This window comes from Macaca fascicularis, chromosome 14 (genome assembly GCF_037993035.2).
Source record: "Macaca fascicularis isolate 582-1 chromosome 14, T2T-MFA8v1.1".
Classification (NCBI taxonomy): domain Eukaryota; kingdom Metazoa; phylum Chordata; class Mammalia; order Primates; family Cercopithecidae; genus Macaca; species Macaca fascicularis.
The window spans coordinates 75,676,585-75,692,876 of NC_088388.1; the positions used below are offsets into that span (position 1 = coordinate 75,676,585).

Genomic DNA, 16,292 nt, shown 5'->3' on the forward strand with positions numbered 1-16,292 from the left:
CTTCTGGCCCAACACTCTTAAAGACACAGTGCTTAGGAAATGTCCTCATGCCCGTTTCCTGAGGCAGGTTTGCCACTGTTTCCCCAGGCCTGCATCACAGATGGCAGTCACTGACCTGCTGTGATTTGAGAGATGGAGAGAAAAACCTTCCACTCTTCTTACTCTCCCTAATAGCCTCAGTCTCTGCCTTCAGTTCCACCATTTCCCTTTGGCTTAAGCTATGATTGTTGTCCAAGGCCTCTCCTAGATAGGCAAGGACTCAGGATACCAAGAGTGTGATGAGGGGATAGAGATGAGATATCTGGGTTGGATGCGGGAGTGGGGCATTTTCTAACTAATGGGGTGCAAGAGGTACCTGTGCATGCTCTCAAAATGTGTTATACCCTAAAAAATGTTTTTAAGGTAGTGTGTTGATATAACAGTTGTTAAGACCATGATGCTAGAGGCATCCATAGAGATCCATAGAGAAGGTAGTTGAAGGGTAGGGCGTTTTATTCACACATATGCTGCCTTCTCCACCAACTGATGTGATATCCTTTTCTATTCATGACTCCAGTGAACCCACACCTCTGAGGATTTACACTATTGTATTTGTACTCCTCTTGAGTCTGGGCTGGAATGTGACTTTAATCAGTGCAATGCAGAACTGGTTCAGTGCCAGTTCTAAGACTACACAGAGAAAGAAAAGTTCAAACTTCCAATATCCCAGCAGACTTCAGGCCCCAGCTGTGCCACCAGCTTCACGCTCATGAGTGACCACAACAAACCCAGCCGAACCAACCAGCCCAGCCCAGCCCTGGTTGCAGAGTCATGAGTAAATAAAATGGTGGTTGTTCTAAGCCTTCGTGCTTTGCAGTGGTTTCTTATAAGGCAATAGATGACTGAAACAGCAAAAGCCACAGCCTCCACCTCCCCCAGCCACATTTCCCCTCTCCTCCCTACTTGCTAACCTCGCTGGAGCCCTGGGACATGGGCAGCTGAAGATGCAGAAAAGATGCCAAATGAAAAATCCACCCTCCTTGACGACAGCCCAGCTGAGGGGAGCAGGCAGAGAGGGGCGGTTGAAGGAAGCACGCTGCCTGGTGTTTGAAAGCGTATGAGGGGCTGCTCTGAGCACATCTCCTTACATTCTTGTCTCAAGACCACCCAGCAGGCATGGCCCCTCCTGGTAACCTCGCACGCTCCTCCCGTACTCCTCCCCAGTCCCTGGACAGACCCACCTCTCCCTCTTAGACTCTCCATGGGTCCCTTCTCCCCACCTGCTGCTGGGATCAGGAAGAATAAAGACCTGAATTCACTGTCTTATTTGTTGTTGTTGTTGTTTGTTTGTTTTTTGAGACGGAGTCTTGCTCTGGCACCAGGCTGGAATGCAGTGGTACAATCTGGGCTCACTGCAACCTCCGCCTCCTGGGTTCAAGCAATTCTCCTGCCTCAGCCTCCCGAATAGCTGGGACTACAGGCATATGCCACTACGCCCAGCTAATTTTTGTATTTTTAGTAGAGATGGGATTTCACCATTTTGGCCAGGATGGTCTCGATCTCTTGACCTCGTGATCCACTGCCCTAAGCCTCCCAAAGTGCTGCGATTATAGGTGTGAGCCACCATGCGTGGTCTTTTTTTTTTTTTTTTTTTTTTTTAAGACAGAGTTTATTCTTGTTTCCCAGAGTGCAATGGCATGATTTCAGCCCACTGCAACCTCCGCCTCCCGGGTTCAAGCGATTCTCCTGTCTTAGCCTCCCAAGTAGCTGACATTACAGGCACCCACCACCACGCCCGGCAATTTCCGTACTTTAGTAGAGAAGGGGTTTCACCATGTTGGCCAGGCTGGTCTCGAATTCCTGACCTCAGGTGATCCGCCCGCCTCGGCCTCCCAAAGTGCTGGGATTACAGGCATGAGCCACCACGCCCGGCTCACTGTCGTGTTTCCTTCAGACTAAGGGACTCCCAGGAGGGAACTGAAGCTAAATGAGGCCAGTCACTGTGTGGAAGCAGGTGGAAGCTGCTCAGAGGGGAAGAGGTGGAGGGGACAGACCAGCACTCCCAGGGGACCCTGGGAAAGGCGTAGCTTTTGGGCGCTTCCCGCAGACTGTGGGCAAAGTCATACTTAAAGCAGGCTTTAAATACTCTCCCCACACACAGACACAAACACTGTCATTCCTGGACTTGCCCCACCCACCAGTAACATTCGACATCCTGCTCAGACACGTGAGGCTGGCAGGGAGTTGACAGAATGGGTGCATGCTGGGCGTGTAGGAGTGAGTCTGGATTCTGAGCAGACCTCAGGAGTGACTACACAGACGTCCTTTGCTAACATGTTTTAAAGAAAGGTGACCTCAAGGGTAGAAGAGGAGAGGGGGAGGAATGAATGCTTCCCTATCCTCGCACCCACCAGCCTGATTAGCTCCCATTCATCCTTCCTGCCTCAGCTACCATGCCACCTCTTCTGGGAAGCCCTCCCTGACCACCTCCCCCCATCCTACAACAGGCAAAGTTAGATGCTCCTCGTCTGTGCCAGCCCAGTACCTGGTCTACCCTTCAGAGTGATGCTCATCACATTTACTTTGTGTTTATTTTTCCCCAGAGGCAGGAACTGTTCCTGCCTTGCTCCCCACAGGGTCCACATCACCTAGGCTGCCGCCCAGCACATAGCTGGTTGTCAATTCATATCTGTAGGATTAATAAATGGGTCTGTTATATCCATTTTACTGATAGTGAAATGAAGGACCAGAGAGAGTAAGTGGCCCTTCCAAGGCTGCACAGCAAGCTCGCGGAAGAAACCACCAAGAAACCAGCTCTTGAGACTTCCAGCGTTTGTTCCAGTTCCTCTGCAAGGGAAACCCCCATTCCCTGCTCCCTCTTCTTCCCCTCCTCACAGCAGCAGGTGTGTGCTCAGACAGGCCTGGAGCTGGGCTAGGGTAGGAGCCCCTGTGAGGCTCCACCTCTGTCTCTCCACTCCTTGACCAGGACCCACTTCTGCTCCGAATCTTGCTGGTGACTAAGTCTGTGCCCCGCCTCACTCAGCCCACCGAAGCCCCACTGCCTATGGAGAGGTGAGTCCCACCTCTCTGAGCCTGCTTTCTTCCCCAGCCATAAGACGAGGCAGCCTAGGAGATCCTGAGGCTCCTTCGGCTGGGAGAGCCTATGATGCCCTGTGACGACGGAAGAGGTTGGGGCCAGCTCCGTGCTGCCTGCAGCGTGGTTCAAAGCACAAGTCTTCACCAAGCAACAGAAAGGCCCAGAAATCTCATTTTTTCCCAAATGTTCCAGAATTTGACTTCAATGTCACATACTTTTAAAACTTTCCCATATGTAGGGTGAGGGTAGGGAGTCATAGTTTTCAGTTTTTTACAACAAGCAAATCCAGATGATCTTACTGCAAAAACAGGTTTGGGCCACACTTTAAAGTTGACATGGATCTTCCATTTCATACCACACCTCATTTGCTCTGTGTAGCCTTCCTGTGAGGACAGCACGGCAGGGCTTAGCATTAGCACATTTCACAGTCAAGGAGAATGATGTCCAGAGAGTAGGTGGCAGGGCCTGGGACTTATACTCAGAGGCCCTGTCCCAAATTATGTCTGCTTCCTGCTCTCCACAGAGTGATTTGAGTTGAAAGGAGAAGAAAAAGGAAGGAAGGAAGGAAGGAAGGAAGGAAGGAAGGAAGGAAGGAAGGAAGAAGGAAGGGGAAGGAAGGAAGGAAAGAAGGAGAGAGAGAGAAGGAAGAAAAGAAAGAAGAAAAAAAGGTTGCATATAATAACTTGATTGGTAGACCTGCCAGAGGAGCCTGCTTAGCCCTGGCAGGAGGCTAAATCATTTGGTGGGAGGCCCTTTCTCTATGGGATGGGGTGAGAGATGACAAGAATAATAAAACTCTGAGACAAAGCCAACGGCATGCTGAGTGACTCAAAGGATTAGGGCAGACCAGAGAGTAGGCCCCTGGGTCTTAGTGTGCAGGATTCGTCCCCACATACACGTGAGAGCCGTATGTTTGGCAGACACCACAGTCCTAGCCATGGGGCTCCCAGAGATGGACCAGAGCCAGCACTGGCCCCAGTGACTTTCCATCCCATGGGAGAGCCAGATAACTGCAATACAAGGTGGAAAGTGACTGCATAGGTAGGGCACGAGCTTGAGTTCCCATCTGACAAAGGGGCAAACCTTGCAAGAATGGTTTGCAAGGGAAACCTTGCAAGAATGGAGTTGCGGGCAGAGTGTGGACAGCGATTCCAGGTCTCCAACTTGTCATGGAGTTTGTGCCCACCAGAGGGCGCTGCCTGAGACACTCCCGTTCCTTTCTCCGCCCGCCCATTGCTCCCTTTCTTCCTGCCCTGTGCCGGGCTTGTCTCTCTATACACAGGCAGGGGTTTAGAGGGGTCCCCACAAGAGGAAAGCAGAGGGCAAGCTCAGAGGCAGAAGTCTGATGAGCAGCGGTTTTCAGCAGCCACCGAAGACTCCATCGCTTTCACATCTTCCCCTCTGATAAAAGAACTTTCAACCTGGTGTTTTATAGAATTTAAAAAATAATGTTTATTCAGTAGGCTGGGCCTGGTGGCTCATGCCTGTAATCCCAGAACTTCTGGAGGCTGAGATGGGAGAATTGCTTTAGTCCAGGAGTTCAAGACCAGCCCGGGCAAGGTAGTGACCCTGTCTCTAAAATAAATAAATAAATATTTTAAAAATAAAATAAAATAAAATTCAATAAGTAGTTCAGAGGGTCTCCTGCGTCCAGACCCAGAGACAAGTACTGGAGAAAGAGCCATGACCACAGACCTCCTTGGTCCCTGCTGTCATGGTGGTGGCCATCTACAGGGAGGGCCGATGATAAACGGGTGGCTGGGCATCTAAGTAAGTGAGAAGATGGTCAATGCTATGAAGAGGGCAAATGGGAGCACAGTAGAGGTGCCAGAGGTGCCAGCAGAGGTGACATGGCTGGGTGCTACTCTCACATTGAGCTGAGACTTGAACAAAGGGAGGTAGCCAAACCTGCAGGAACCTGAGGAACCTTTTCCAAGAGAGGGAATCTCAGTGCAAAGACCTCAATGAGTGAGTGAGCTTGACTTGCTCAGACAGGATGCGAGGCTGGTTGGGGCTTGAGGGGAGAATTGAGGGCAGCAAGGCTGGCTGGATAGGCCACTCTCAGGGCTGTGGATTTTACTCCAGTCACAGCAGGAAGCCAGTTAGAGGCCTTTAGGCAGAGGTGATGCAGGCTCTGGGGACACTTTACAAAGATTGCCCTGGCTGTGAGTGCCAGAGCAGAGAGATCCATTAGGAAGTCCTTGCCATAAACCAGGAAGGAGATGAGAGTGACTTGATGGTAGCAGTGGAGATAGGAAGAAATGTAGGAATTTGAGTCTATTTTGAAATAAAAATAAAACTTGCAATGAAATGACAGGTTATCAGTGCCAGGCGCTGAGATGTAGATATTGTGTGTATTGACTTATTCATTCTTGCTGTGTATAAAGCTGTTTTACAGAGGAGAAAATGGAAGCTCAGAGAGGTTAAGTAATTTGCCCAAGATCCCACAACTGATAAGTGACAGATTCTACATTTTAAAAACAAGTCTGTCTGGTTCCAGAGCCCACAAATAGACTGCTCAATGCAGAGAATGGAAAGCAAAAGATTAGCCGTACAGAATCAGAAACGGAATCCCAGAGTGCTAGTCCAACAACTTTGATGCAGGCTCCAGCCCAGACCAGAGACTTGTCTCAACTGTTTGGTTGTTCTCTTGGCCAAGGGCAGCTGCCCTGGGATCCAAAAGCTCATCAGAGAAAGCTCCCAGGAGCCCAAGTCTGCATTCTTCCCCTCCTTGGGTAACCCGCTCATGGTCACCCAGCCAGTTTAAATCCTGGGTCCTCTGACCTTCCTGTCCAGGCCTCCTCCCTGTCCCCACAGAGCCTTCTCAGCACAGCATAAAACCAAGAACATCACGTGGCCACTGCTCATGTCAGATGACAGCATGGCATATTCCCCTCATGAGTCCTTGGTTTTTAACATGGACCTCAGAGCTTTAACTAAAAGTATTTGATTATGCATCCAGGTGCTGTGGCTCACGTCTGTAATCCCAGCACTTTGGGAGACCAAGGCCGGCGGATCACTTGAGATCAAGAATTCAAGAGCAGCCTGGCCAACATGGTGAAATCCCATCTCTACTAAAAGAACAAAAAATACAAAATAAATAAATAAATAAATAAAATCCTCATGCCTGTAATCCCAGCTATTTGGGAGGCTGAGGTAGGAGAATTGCTTGAACCCAGGAGGCAGAGAGAGGTTACAGCGAGCCAAGATCACACCACTGCACTCCAGCCTGGGTGACAGAGGGAGACTCCATCTAAAAAAAAAAAAAAAATTGATTATGTATGTGGAGGCACCCAGGCATAAAGGTAGGTCAGCAGGGAAGGTATTTTGCTCCTCAAATTGGGGTAGCAAAGAGCTGGGTTACCTTGAATTCAATCACTCCTGCAATATTCAAGCTGCATCACAGAAGCATGGGGGACACGAACAAGCATGGGGGGCAGTCTTTCTCTGATGTTCTCAAAAGATCCAAACCATAAAAAGCTTTCTTTACCTGGTGAAAATATACTGTAGCATAATAATCTACTATTATAACATTAGCTCTCTTGCATGAGAAGTTTTATACAACCAGAAAACATGCATTGAAAATAACAATTTAGGCGGGGCACAGTGGCTCACGCCTGTAACCCCTACACTATGGGAGACTGAGGTGGGCCAATCACTTGAGGCCAGGAGTTTGAGACCAGCCCGCCCAACATGGTGAAAACCCTGTCTCTATTAAAAACACAAAAATTAGCTGGATGTGGTGGCACGGGCCTGTAATCCCAGCTGCTTGGGAGGCTGAGGCAGGAGAATCCCTTGAGCCTGGGAGACAGAGGTTGCGGTGAGCTGAGATCATGCCACTGCACTCCAGCCTGGGTGGCAGAGAGAGACTCTGTCTCAAAAAAACCAAAAAACAGAAAATAACAATTGAGTGAAATTCCTTTATAAAATGTTTAAATGGCCCATCAGGTGACCAAATGTACCTGAAGCTTTGATTGCTTTCCCAGAAATATGGGACCAAACATTGGTTATAATCTATTTTAGCAATTTATAAGTCACCACACCAATATATTCAATTTGGATCATTTTATCTTTTCCGTGATGAGTCGTGGAATGCAGAACTTTTAATAATAAAAACTTGAAGGACTCAGGAAGGACAACGTGGTCATCCTGGTTCTCCATGAGTCCATGCTTAGTTAACTTTAGATTAGTTAAATTTATATCCTCTTGAATGGCAGTTGTTTCTTCAAATTACGTGAATAGCACTGGTAATTGATGGATTATCATAAGTAATTTGACTTAGACCATGGAGTTCATTCAAATTATATATCTAAACAATTTCAGTATCAGCTGGTTAAACATGAAAATCCAACAAAATATTTTCTTGGTATTTAATTAATTTTTTGTTCTACTTGGGTTAGTAGCTTTATACAAGGAAATTTGGTTATTTCTGTGGTTTACAATCAGTTAACATAATAACCATAATTATGATTGATAGCATATACTCAGATATATTAGAATTTTAGAAATCCCATACAATTTTGCAACATATGTTAATATTTCACACACAGAATTTTTTATAATATTTATTTTTTAAAAACCTTCCACAACTTGTTCAAACCTTTAGCTTTATCTTAACTTAAAATAATTCTTTAACACTTGGCAAAAAAAAAAAAAAACCCCAAATTCACATTCCCATGCCTTCTTATAATCTTTTACCAAAAACACATTTTACTTTTCTTACACACCTTATATGTAAAACAGTTTCTTCAGTAGTCTAGATTACATGTTACAGTGTTAACTCTTTGCAACTTTACTTTTGGTGAAAACCTTGGTAAGTTTAGGATTTTAATTATGTACAAGGAGTGGAGCCTAAGACCCACACAGAAGTGCAGATAAGGTCTGACTTCTTCCAGTGTCTAACTCCGCATGTCCCAGGTCTTACCTAGCTGTAAAGCAGGCAGGTTGTACAATTAAGAGTCATGGTGTCATTTTATGAAGCATTTAGGTGGCCTAATCACCTTTAAATTGTACAACATTTCTTGCATAAATTCTCTTCCATAAATTCTTTCATGTCATACACAAACAATGTATGACATGCTTGGACTTTCTGACTTGTCCTAAACATCCCTCTTTTAAACAACCAATTATTTTACTTTAGGACAAAAAATTACCATATAAGATCCTTTTGTATGTAAAATATCTTTTCTTTATAACCTTCTTTGCATAGCTAGGGGGCATGGCTAATTTCACACATTCCCAGGCCTTATCTAGAATATAATGCTCCAAAATAAATTGAACAATTTTTAAAAGTCAGAGAAGTAGTTTATGACCTAAAGTATTTAGCAAACCTAGTATCTGACCTGCATAATTTAAGCCAAATGTTTACATTTTTTGAAGATATTTTTATTTTGCCAATAATCTTTCTAACTGTCTTTGTTCCCAAAGATTGCTTAAGTCACATGAACTAAATAAAAGGCATTGAATGGCCAGGTGCAGTGGCTCATGCCTATAATCCCAGCACTTTGGGAGGCTCAGGCGGGTGGATCACCTGAGGTCAGGAGTTCAAGACCAGCCTGACAAATATGGTGAAACCTCCTCTGTACTAAAAATACATAATTAGCTGGGCACGGTGGCTCATGCTTGTAGTCCCAGCTACTCAAGAGGCTGAGACAGGAGAATCGCTTAAACCTGGGAGGCAGAGAGAGGTTGCAGTAAGCCAAGATCATGCCACTGCACTCTAGCCTGGGCAACAGAGTGAGACTCCATCTCAAAAATAAAATAAAATAAAATAAAATGCATTACATGTTCTACTTTTCTGACAAAATATTTAAGCTCCTATATCGGGGGAGCCCACCCCCAATATTTCAACATAGGTTCTTTCTATTTTCCCTAAGTGTTGGCCAGTCTGAGAAATAAAAAGAAAGAGTACAAATAAAGGAATTTTACAGCTGGGCCACCTGGGATGACATCACATATCCACAGGACCATGATGCCCACCTGAGCCGCAAAACCAACAAGTTTTTATTAGGAATTTCAAAAGGGGAGGGGGTGTAAGAAAAGGGAGTAGGTCACAAAGATCACATGCTTCAAAGGGCAGAAAGGAGAACAAAGATCACATGCTTCTGACGAAAAGGGCAAGGACAAAATCAGGAACTCCTGATAAGGGTCTATGTTCAGCTGTGCACGTATTGTCTTGATAAACACCTTAAACAACAGAAAACAGGGTTTGAGAGCAGAGAACAAGTCTAACCTCAAATTTACCAGGGTGGGATTTTTCCCCCACCCTAATAAGCCTGAGGGTACTGCGGGAGAGCAGGGCGTATTTCAGTCCTTAGCCACATAAGACAGACACTCCCAGCGTGGCCGTTTATAGACCTCCCCCGAGGAATGCAATTCTCTTCCTAGAGTATTAATATCAATATTCCTTGCTAGGAAAAGAATTTAGTGATATCTCTCCTACTTGCATGTCTGTTAATAGGCTCTCTGCAAGAAGAAAAATATAGCTCTTTTTGCCCGACCCTGCAGGCAGTCAGACCTTATGGTTGTCTTCCCTTGTTTCCTAAAAGTACTGCTATTCTCTTCTTTTTCAAGGTGCACTAATTTCATATTGTTCAAACACACATGTTTTACAATCAATTTATACAGTTAACGCAATCATCACAGTGGACCTGAGGTGACGTACATCCTCAGCTTACAAAGACAACAGGATTAAGAGATTAAAGTAAGACAGGCATAAGAAAAAGAGTGTTATTAGGGAAGTGATAAATGTCCATGAAATCTTCACAATTTATGTTCCTCTGCCACGGCTCCAGCCGGTCCCTCTGTTCAGGGTCCCTGACTTCCCGCAACACTCTTATTATTAAACCAATTAATTAAAGCTCTTTTATATTACACACACAACACATATAAATAAACAGACAGCCAGAAGATAAAGGACTCATTCCCTAAGCCAGGAATTGAACCCTAAACCTGGGCCACCATTGTGAATAGAGAAAGCACGGCCACATGGTTGCAAGGTCAAGCTCCCAAGGACATGACTGACCAGTTTGCTGGGCAGCCTTGAATAGTGAGCCTATAGGTTCCTAGGCACACATTTTATCCTAAGGTACCCCTCTTTATAACAGAACAATATAGAAAGACACATAAAGCACACTGGATTCACTACAGTTTAAGACCAGCCTCAGGATTCTTTTTTCGTGTTAATCAAAACTTTGCAGAGGAGATAAACAGTGACTTTTACCATTTATTTAACCAGTTTGCACAGAGAGACAGAAGCCAGAGTCTGACTGGTAAGAAATTCTTACCCTTTTGCCAGTATGTCAGGCTTCTGAGTTCTTTCTCCCTGAGTGGCCCTAGTGGCCCTGCTTAACTGTATGCAAACAAACACATTGCTGTGAATTAAGAATATGCGCAAATAGTTTACAAATTTTGGAAAAATTAGGCAGAGAGAGAAATATGACTCAAATTCTATTTACGAAAGTATGCTCAACACACTTAACATATCAGGAAGCTTAACTCTAAAAAGTCAGTTTAAGATTAAAAAGCTGGTATATTCCATTAATTCCTGAAAGCCTGACAAAGGTAGCCTACGAATTTCAGCTAAATAGAACCGATGATGACTTGCTAGAAACACATAGAAAACAAAATAACTATCCACAGAATAAAATCAAACATTTTCACTAGAAACTAAAAATATTCATGGTTTTATAGATACATGCATACACAAGCAAAGCCCAGAGGAGAATAAGCAGCAAACAAGTGAAAATTAGAAGCAAAAACAAATAAACAGGAAACCAACCCTGAATTTTTCTTATTCAATCTACCGTGGAGGTTATGGTGTTACCCAGGGCCCCCAAAAACCCACATGATGAATATTTTATTCTTGATACACAATTCAATATCCTTAAGTTCACCAATATCATCATACATCCTGTGCAATCAAGAAATTCACTTTAGGCACATGACCAATAGGTACTCCAGTGCCAGCACTATGCATGCAAAACAGTAAACATAGTGTGAAGCAATGCAAGCATGTATGTGTAATTTGGCTGCACACTAAATCGAGCTTCATGCCTAACCATATGTAAAAAAGAACTGCCAAACTGCCAATACATTTCTTTACAATATTTGTTTTATTTTAATCAAGACTAAGAGCTTTAACTATGAAATGTTAATTAGCCAAATGTCTCCAATTCTCTATCAGGTTTTAAATAATATTCTATTATCTAAACATTTCCACACCCTTACCCCCTACTTACTAGTTCTTTACTACATTGTTTCATAAATAACTTTTTCAAATCTGTAATTTGAACCAACTTTTAGATAACTTCTGAATTAGACAAAATGATTCTTTTCTGACTAATAACATAACCCTTTTGGGTACATTTTGTATACAGAATTATGTGTTAACTAGAATTCTTATGTTTAGTAACCTAAAACTTTAGTGAGACCCTAAAAAGCAAGAAATCCTGAACCATCAGCTATGGGCATTTATAGACAAGAACAATTCCATAATTTTAGAAACATGTTTTCCTGTATCATAACCCTTTCTCAATTGGAAATGACTCATATATTCAATGAGCATCAAAAATAATCTTAAGATTTTAATTTATGCAAAAAGTTTACCTAAAACATTTATCCCATGTACATGGACTCAATTCCCTCATTTTTAAACAGTTTATCTAGATTACTTCTGTAAACTGAGATATTGGACACTATCATTTGAAGTTAGTTATTTCCTTGTTAACCATGTTTTTAATCACCAGAGAACATCAAATGCTCACCTAAACCTAAGTAAGAGCCTCAAAGTTAAATACATGGGTATTTTTGCCAACAACTCAAAATCAAAAGATTTAGCTAATACTAACTTACTCTCATTTGTCAAAAAAAGGCACACAAACCAAGATCATTTTGTTTTAGCTGGGTTTATAGTTTTATAACCTTCTATGCTAAACCCTGACATCTCAAAATATCTAGCAGAGACAAATATAAAATCCAGACAAAAATGTACGCTGACAATTCTGAAGGTATTTCTATTTTTATTTTACCCATTATTTTAAAGTCAGCTTGTTTTGTAAAGTTATACTTAAGTCACGTGAACTTGAAGATTGCTTGGACTTATTTGCTTAATTTATTAGCGCTCTTTTACTTATCAGCCAATCTGATAGACACAACATATAACAATAAATTACATACAAATAAAGATATCTAGACATATACACACACATGAATGAAGATCTAATGGCTTGGAATCCTAGCCATGAGATAGCAATACAAGCTCACTGGTTTCACTTTGCCCCAATAGGTAATCCAACGAAGGCTGTGAACCAAAATTTCAGGTACAGAAGTTTCCTTGGCAGTTTGATTTTTAAAGCCAAACCTCTCCAGACTCCAAAGAATACTGGGCCCAAACAGCACCAAAGGAGAGCATCACAGGTTAACCAGCCCCCCTGCTTAGAACAGCAGCACAAAAGCCTGGCCACATGCAACGCCATCCCACTTTCCCATTCAACAGCAAACTTCAGATTCCAAACAAGATTGGGGCCAAACAGTATTGTAACTGTGAGAGAAAATTCGTAAGAGGGCCTAGTACTGGGCCTCAGCACTTCTGCCAAGGGCGTCCGCTTTGGAGAGGTTGAGGACTGGAGGATCTCCCGGAGTGTCCCCCTTTGGGGTCCAATCTTAGAGTGTCAGACGTCTCTGACCTTAGGTGGGCACTGGTGCCACTTGCAAGTTTTCCCACCAGAGGCGATGGCCCACTGTGAGCTTTCCTTTTGTCCCAGGATTAAGGCCTTGACTTCTAGCATCCTTATAACTTGATAAGGCCATGCTTTCCCATGTTTCCTGTTCCATGAGCTTTAATGATAGGAGCTGGAGGCTAGGTGGGTTTCTCTGCCCTTAGCCAGTGGACTGGGAAAGGGAAGAATTTCGCATAAGAAAAGAAGGTGTAAGTCGCCTGAAACTCATGAGAGTTTGCCCGAGCTGCACCAAATGTAGGGATCAGGGACCACAACTGGAAAAGATAAAAAATTGTCCTTCAGAGTGGCCCCAGCCAGAAGCCTGCGGCTGCCTCTGTGTTTAGGCACTGCCCACCAAGCGTCCCAAGTTGGAAACAAAAAGAGAGAGAGAGAGAGAGAGAGAGAGAGAGAGAGAGAGACTCACTTGTACAGAGTAGAAAGGAAAGTGGAAAGGAGAAAAATAAATTCCAAACTTCGGGCTTACCTCTGGCTGGTTCACCAAAATATGTTACCAGTTGAAGGTGTCCAGGTTCTCGGCGTCTTGAACAAAGAACTGGACAAAACACACAAACAAAGCAAGGAGAGAATGAAGCAACAAAAGCAGAGATTTATTGAAAATGAAAGTACACCCCATAGGGGTGTCGAGCACAGGGCCTCAAGAGCCCGTTACAGAATATTCTGGGGTTTAAATATACTCTAGAGGTTTTCATTGGTTACTTGGTGTATGCCCTATGTAAACTGTCATAGCCGAAGTGTTTCCATTTGATTTAGTTCTAGGAAGTCCAGCGTGAATCGGCCTTAGGTTCCCTGCCTCCAGACCCTATATTCCTGCCTCAGAAGAACAGAGGAGCATCAGGGACCCAAAATACCCCTGTGGCTGCCCCCATACTGGCCCTTAGTAATCAAAGAAATACAGATTTAAATACTAAGGATTTTGTTTTGTTTTATGTCTAGGAGGTGGTCCCTAGCTTGGAGGAGAACAGGCTGTTTCATACCCAGCTTGAGACACAGCATTGGCACAAACCTTGCTGAGGAGAAATTTGGCAATACGTTCCCTATGCCCTAAAAATTGCCTCAGTAATTTCACTTCTGTAATACTCTTCTTAGGAAACAATCATAGATAAGTAAAAGATTTAGCTACAATAATATTTATTTTGCTACTTATAAAAGCAAAAATATTGAAGACATTCTAAAGATTCATCAATAGCATGGCTGTTTAAGTAACTTATGATATGTCTCAGGACAGAATATTGGCAACCATTAAAAATTCAGCTGCATGGCAAGGTGCGGTGGCTCACACCTGTAATCCCAGTACTTTGGAGGGTGGAGGCAGGAGGATTGCTTGAGCCTAGGAGTCAGAGACCAACCTGGGCAATACAGTGAGACCTCATCTCAAAAAAAGAAGAAGAAAGAGAGAAAAAAAGACCAAGCTGCACACAGGGAAAAAAATTTTTAAAACATTTGATTCCTATCTCACATCTTATATAAAAATTAACTCAAAATGGATCACAGATCTAAATGTAAAACAAAATGGTACAATTTTTAGGAAAAAACATAGGAGAAAATCTTTAAGATCAAGGACTACGCAAAGGGATTTTTAGACTTCAGATCTAAAGCAGACTCCACAAATGAAAAAATTGATAAATTGGACCTCATCAAAATTTAAAAGTTTGGTTTGTAAAAGAATCTGTGAAGAAGATGAAAAATTAAAGTACAGGCTGGGCTAAAATAGTTGCAAACCACACGTCCAACAAAGAACTTATATGTAGTATGTACAAAGAATTCTCAAAACTCAGCAGTAAAAAGAACAAAATCTCAATCAGGCAAAAAATGGGCAAAAAAAAAAAAAAATGGGCAAAAAAACATGAACAGACATTTCACCAAATAAAATATACAAAAGGCAAATAATCACATTAAAAGATGTTCCACTTAATTGGCCATCAGTGAAATGCAAATTAAAACCACAATGATATAACACTACATACCTACCATAGTGGCTAAAATAAAAAATAGTGACAACACCAAATGCTGGCAGGAATGTGGAGAAAGTGGATCACTTGTGCATAACTGCTGGGAATGCAAAAGGGCACAGCCATTCTGGAAAACAGTCTGATAATTTGTTATAAAACTAAGCAATACACTCATCATACGACCCAGCAATCACACTCTTAGGCGTTCATCCCAGAGAAATGAAGACATATTCACACGAAACCTGGACACAAACCTTCATCATAATCATCTGTAATGGTCAGAAAGGGGAAACAACTCTGATGCTCTCCAATAAGTGAAAGGTATACAAGCCATAGTATATCCATACCATAAAATCCTGTATAGCAATGTAAAGGAACACATTATTGACACTTGAAAAGGTTTCAAAGGAATTATGAAATATATCCAATCCCAAAATGTTATATACTATATTATTCTAACAATATATAATGTATTAACATTATTATATAATGTTATATAGTTATAGATTAATAGTATATAATATTGATAATATAATAATATTGAAATAATACTAAGATTATGTAGAATATATAATATTCTTGGAATCATATAGCATGTAACAAAAACAGTAGGTATGTAATCAAAGAAATACACTATACTATCTTTACACACTATAAGAATGGTATGTAACATTCCAACCATACACACTATATAATTTCAAGAATATATAATATTCTTTAATTTTTTTTTTTATTCAGGGTCTTGCTCTGTCACTCAGGCTGGAGTACAGTGCCATGATCTCTGCTCACTGCAGCCTCCGCCCCTCCCCCCATATCTGCTGATATGACTAGTCCTGCCTGGACACTGCACGGACACATGACACCCATCCCCTCTTCCAGGAGAAGGAAGTGGGAGGGAGACATAGGAGGCATCTCAGTGCCAAGCCTCCCCGGCACGCACACACACACAGAGAAGCCTGCATGTACGCATCCACACACCTCACTGCCCAGGAACGACTTCCAGGCTTCCCAAATCCTTCATATCCCACCAGGAATTTCAGCTCTGCTCTCATAGCCCTATGGGAAATGAGTCAGAGGGAGGAGCTGAGGAAAACAAAGAGAGGAAGGAAGGAGGCAGTTCTGGGTTTCCCACAGGAGTTCTGAGGTGACTTTGTGCGAGTCACTTCTCCTCTTGGAACCTCAGCTTCCTCATTTGCCAATCAAGGTGTGGGTCCCTACCCTAAACCACACTGGGGCCACCATGAGGATCCAGTAAGATCAGGAATAGAAAAGTGCTTAGAAAAATCAGGGGCCTGGGTCAGATCGCAGAGGGTGGTACAGGGGCTATTGCTGTATAAAGTGGTCTGAGGTCTTCCTTCCTTCCCTTCTCATTCTTTCATTCATGCCTCCTCTCTTGGCCAAGCCCTGAACCAGGCACTAGAGATGGAGAGATGAGTCAGCCAGGGTACTACCCTCAGGAGTATCTGTGGTGGTGGGATGGGGAAGGGAGAAATGGAATCAACTCGTTCTGCAGAACACAAGGAAGGC

General features: G+C 43.1%; 1 long non-coding RNA gene across 3 annotated transcripts in view; it reads right to left on the bottom strand.

Annotated features, from left to right (window-relative positions):
* LOC107127399 (uncharacterized) overlaps positions 1 to 15,815 on the bottom strand; it is a 31,066-nt gene extending 15,251 nt beyond the window's left edge. Inside the window, exons 1-4 of one of the 3 annotated variants that reach the window (XR_010580928.2) lie at positions 15,744 to 15,815; positions 15,020 to 15,121; positions 13,280 to 13,348; positions 7,328 to 9,262 (exon numbers count right to left, since the gene is read on the bottom strand). This is a non-coding gene — a long non-coding RNA (uncharacterized lncRNA). Of the gene's footprint in view, positions 1 to 7,327; positions 9,263 to 13,279; positions 13,349 to 15,019; positions 15,122 to 15,743 lie in introns of those variants that run through there. The other 2 variants (XR_012423547.1, XR_012423546.1) reach the window with 2 other exon arrangements.
* Between the last annotated feature and the right edge of the window lie 477 nt (positions 15,816 to 16,292).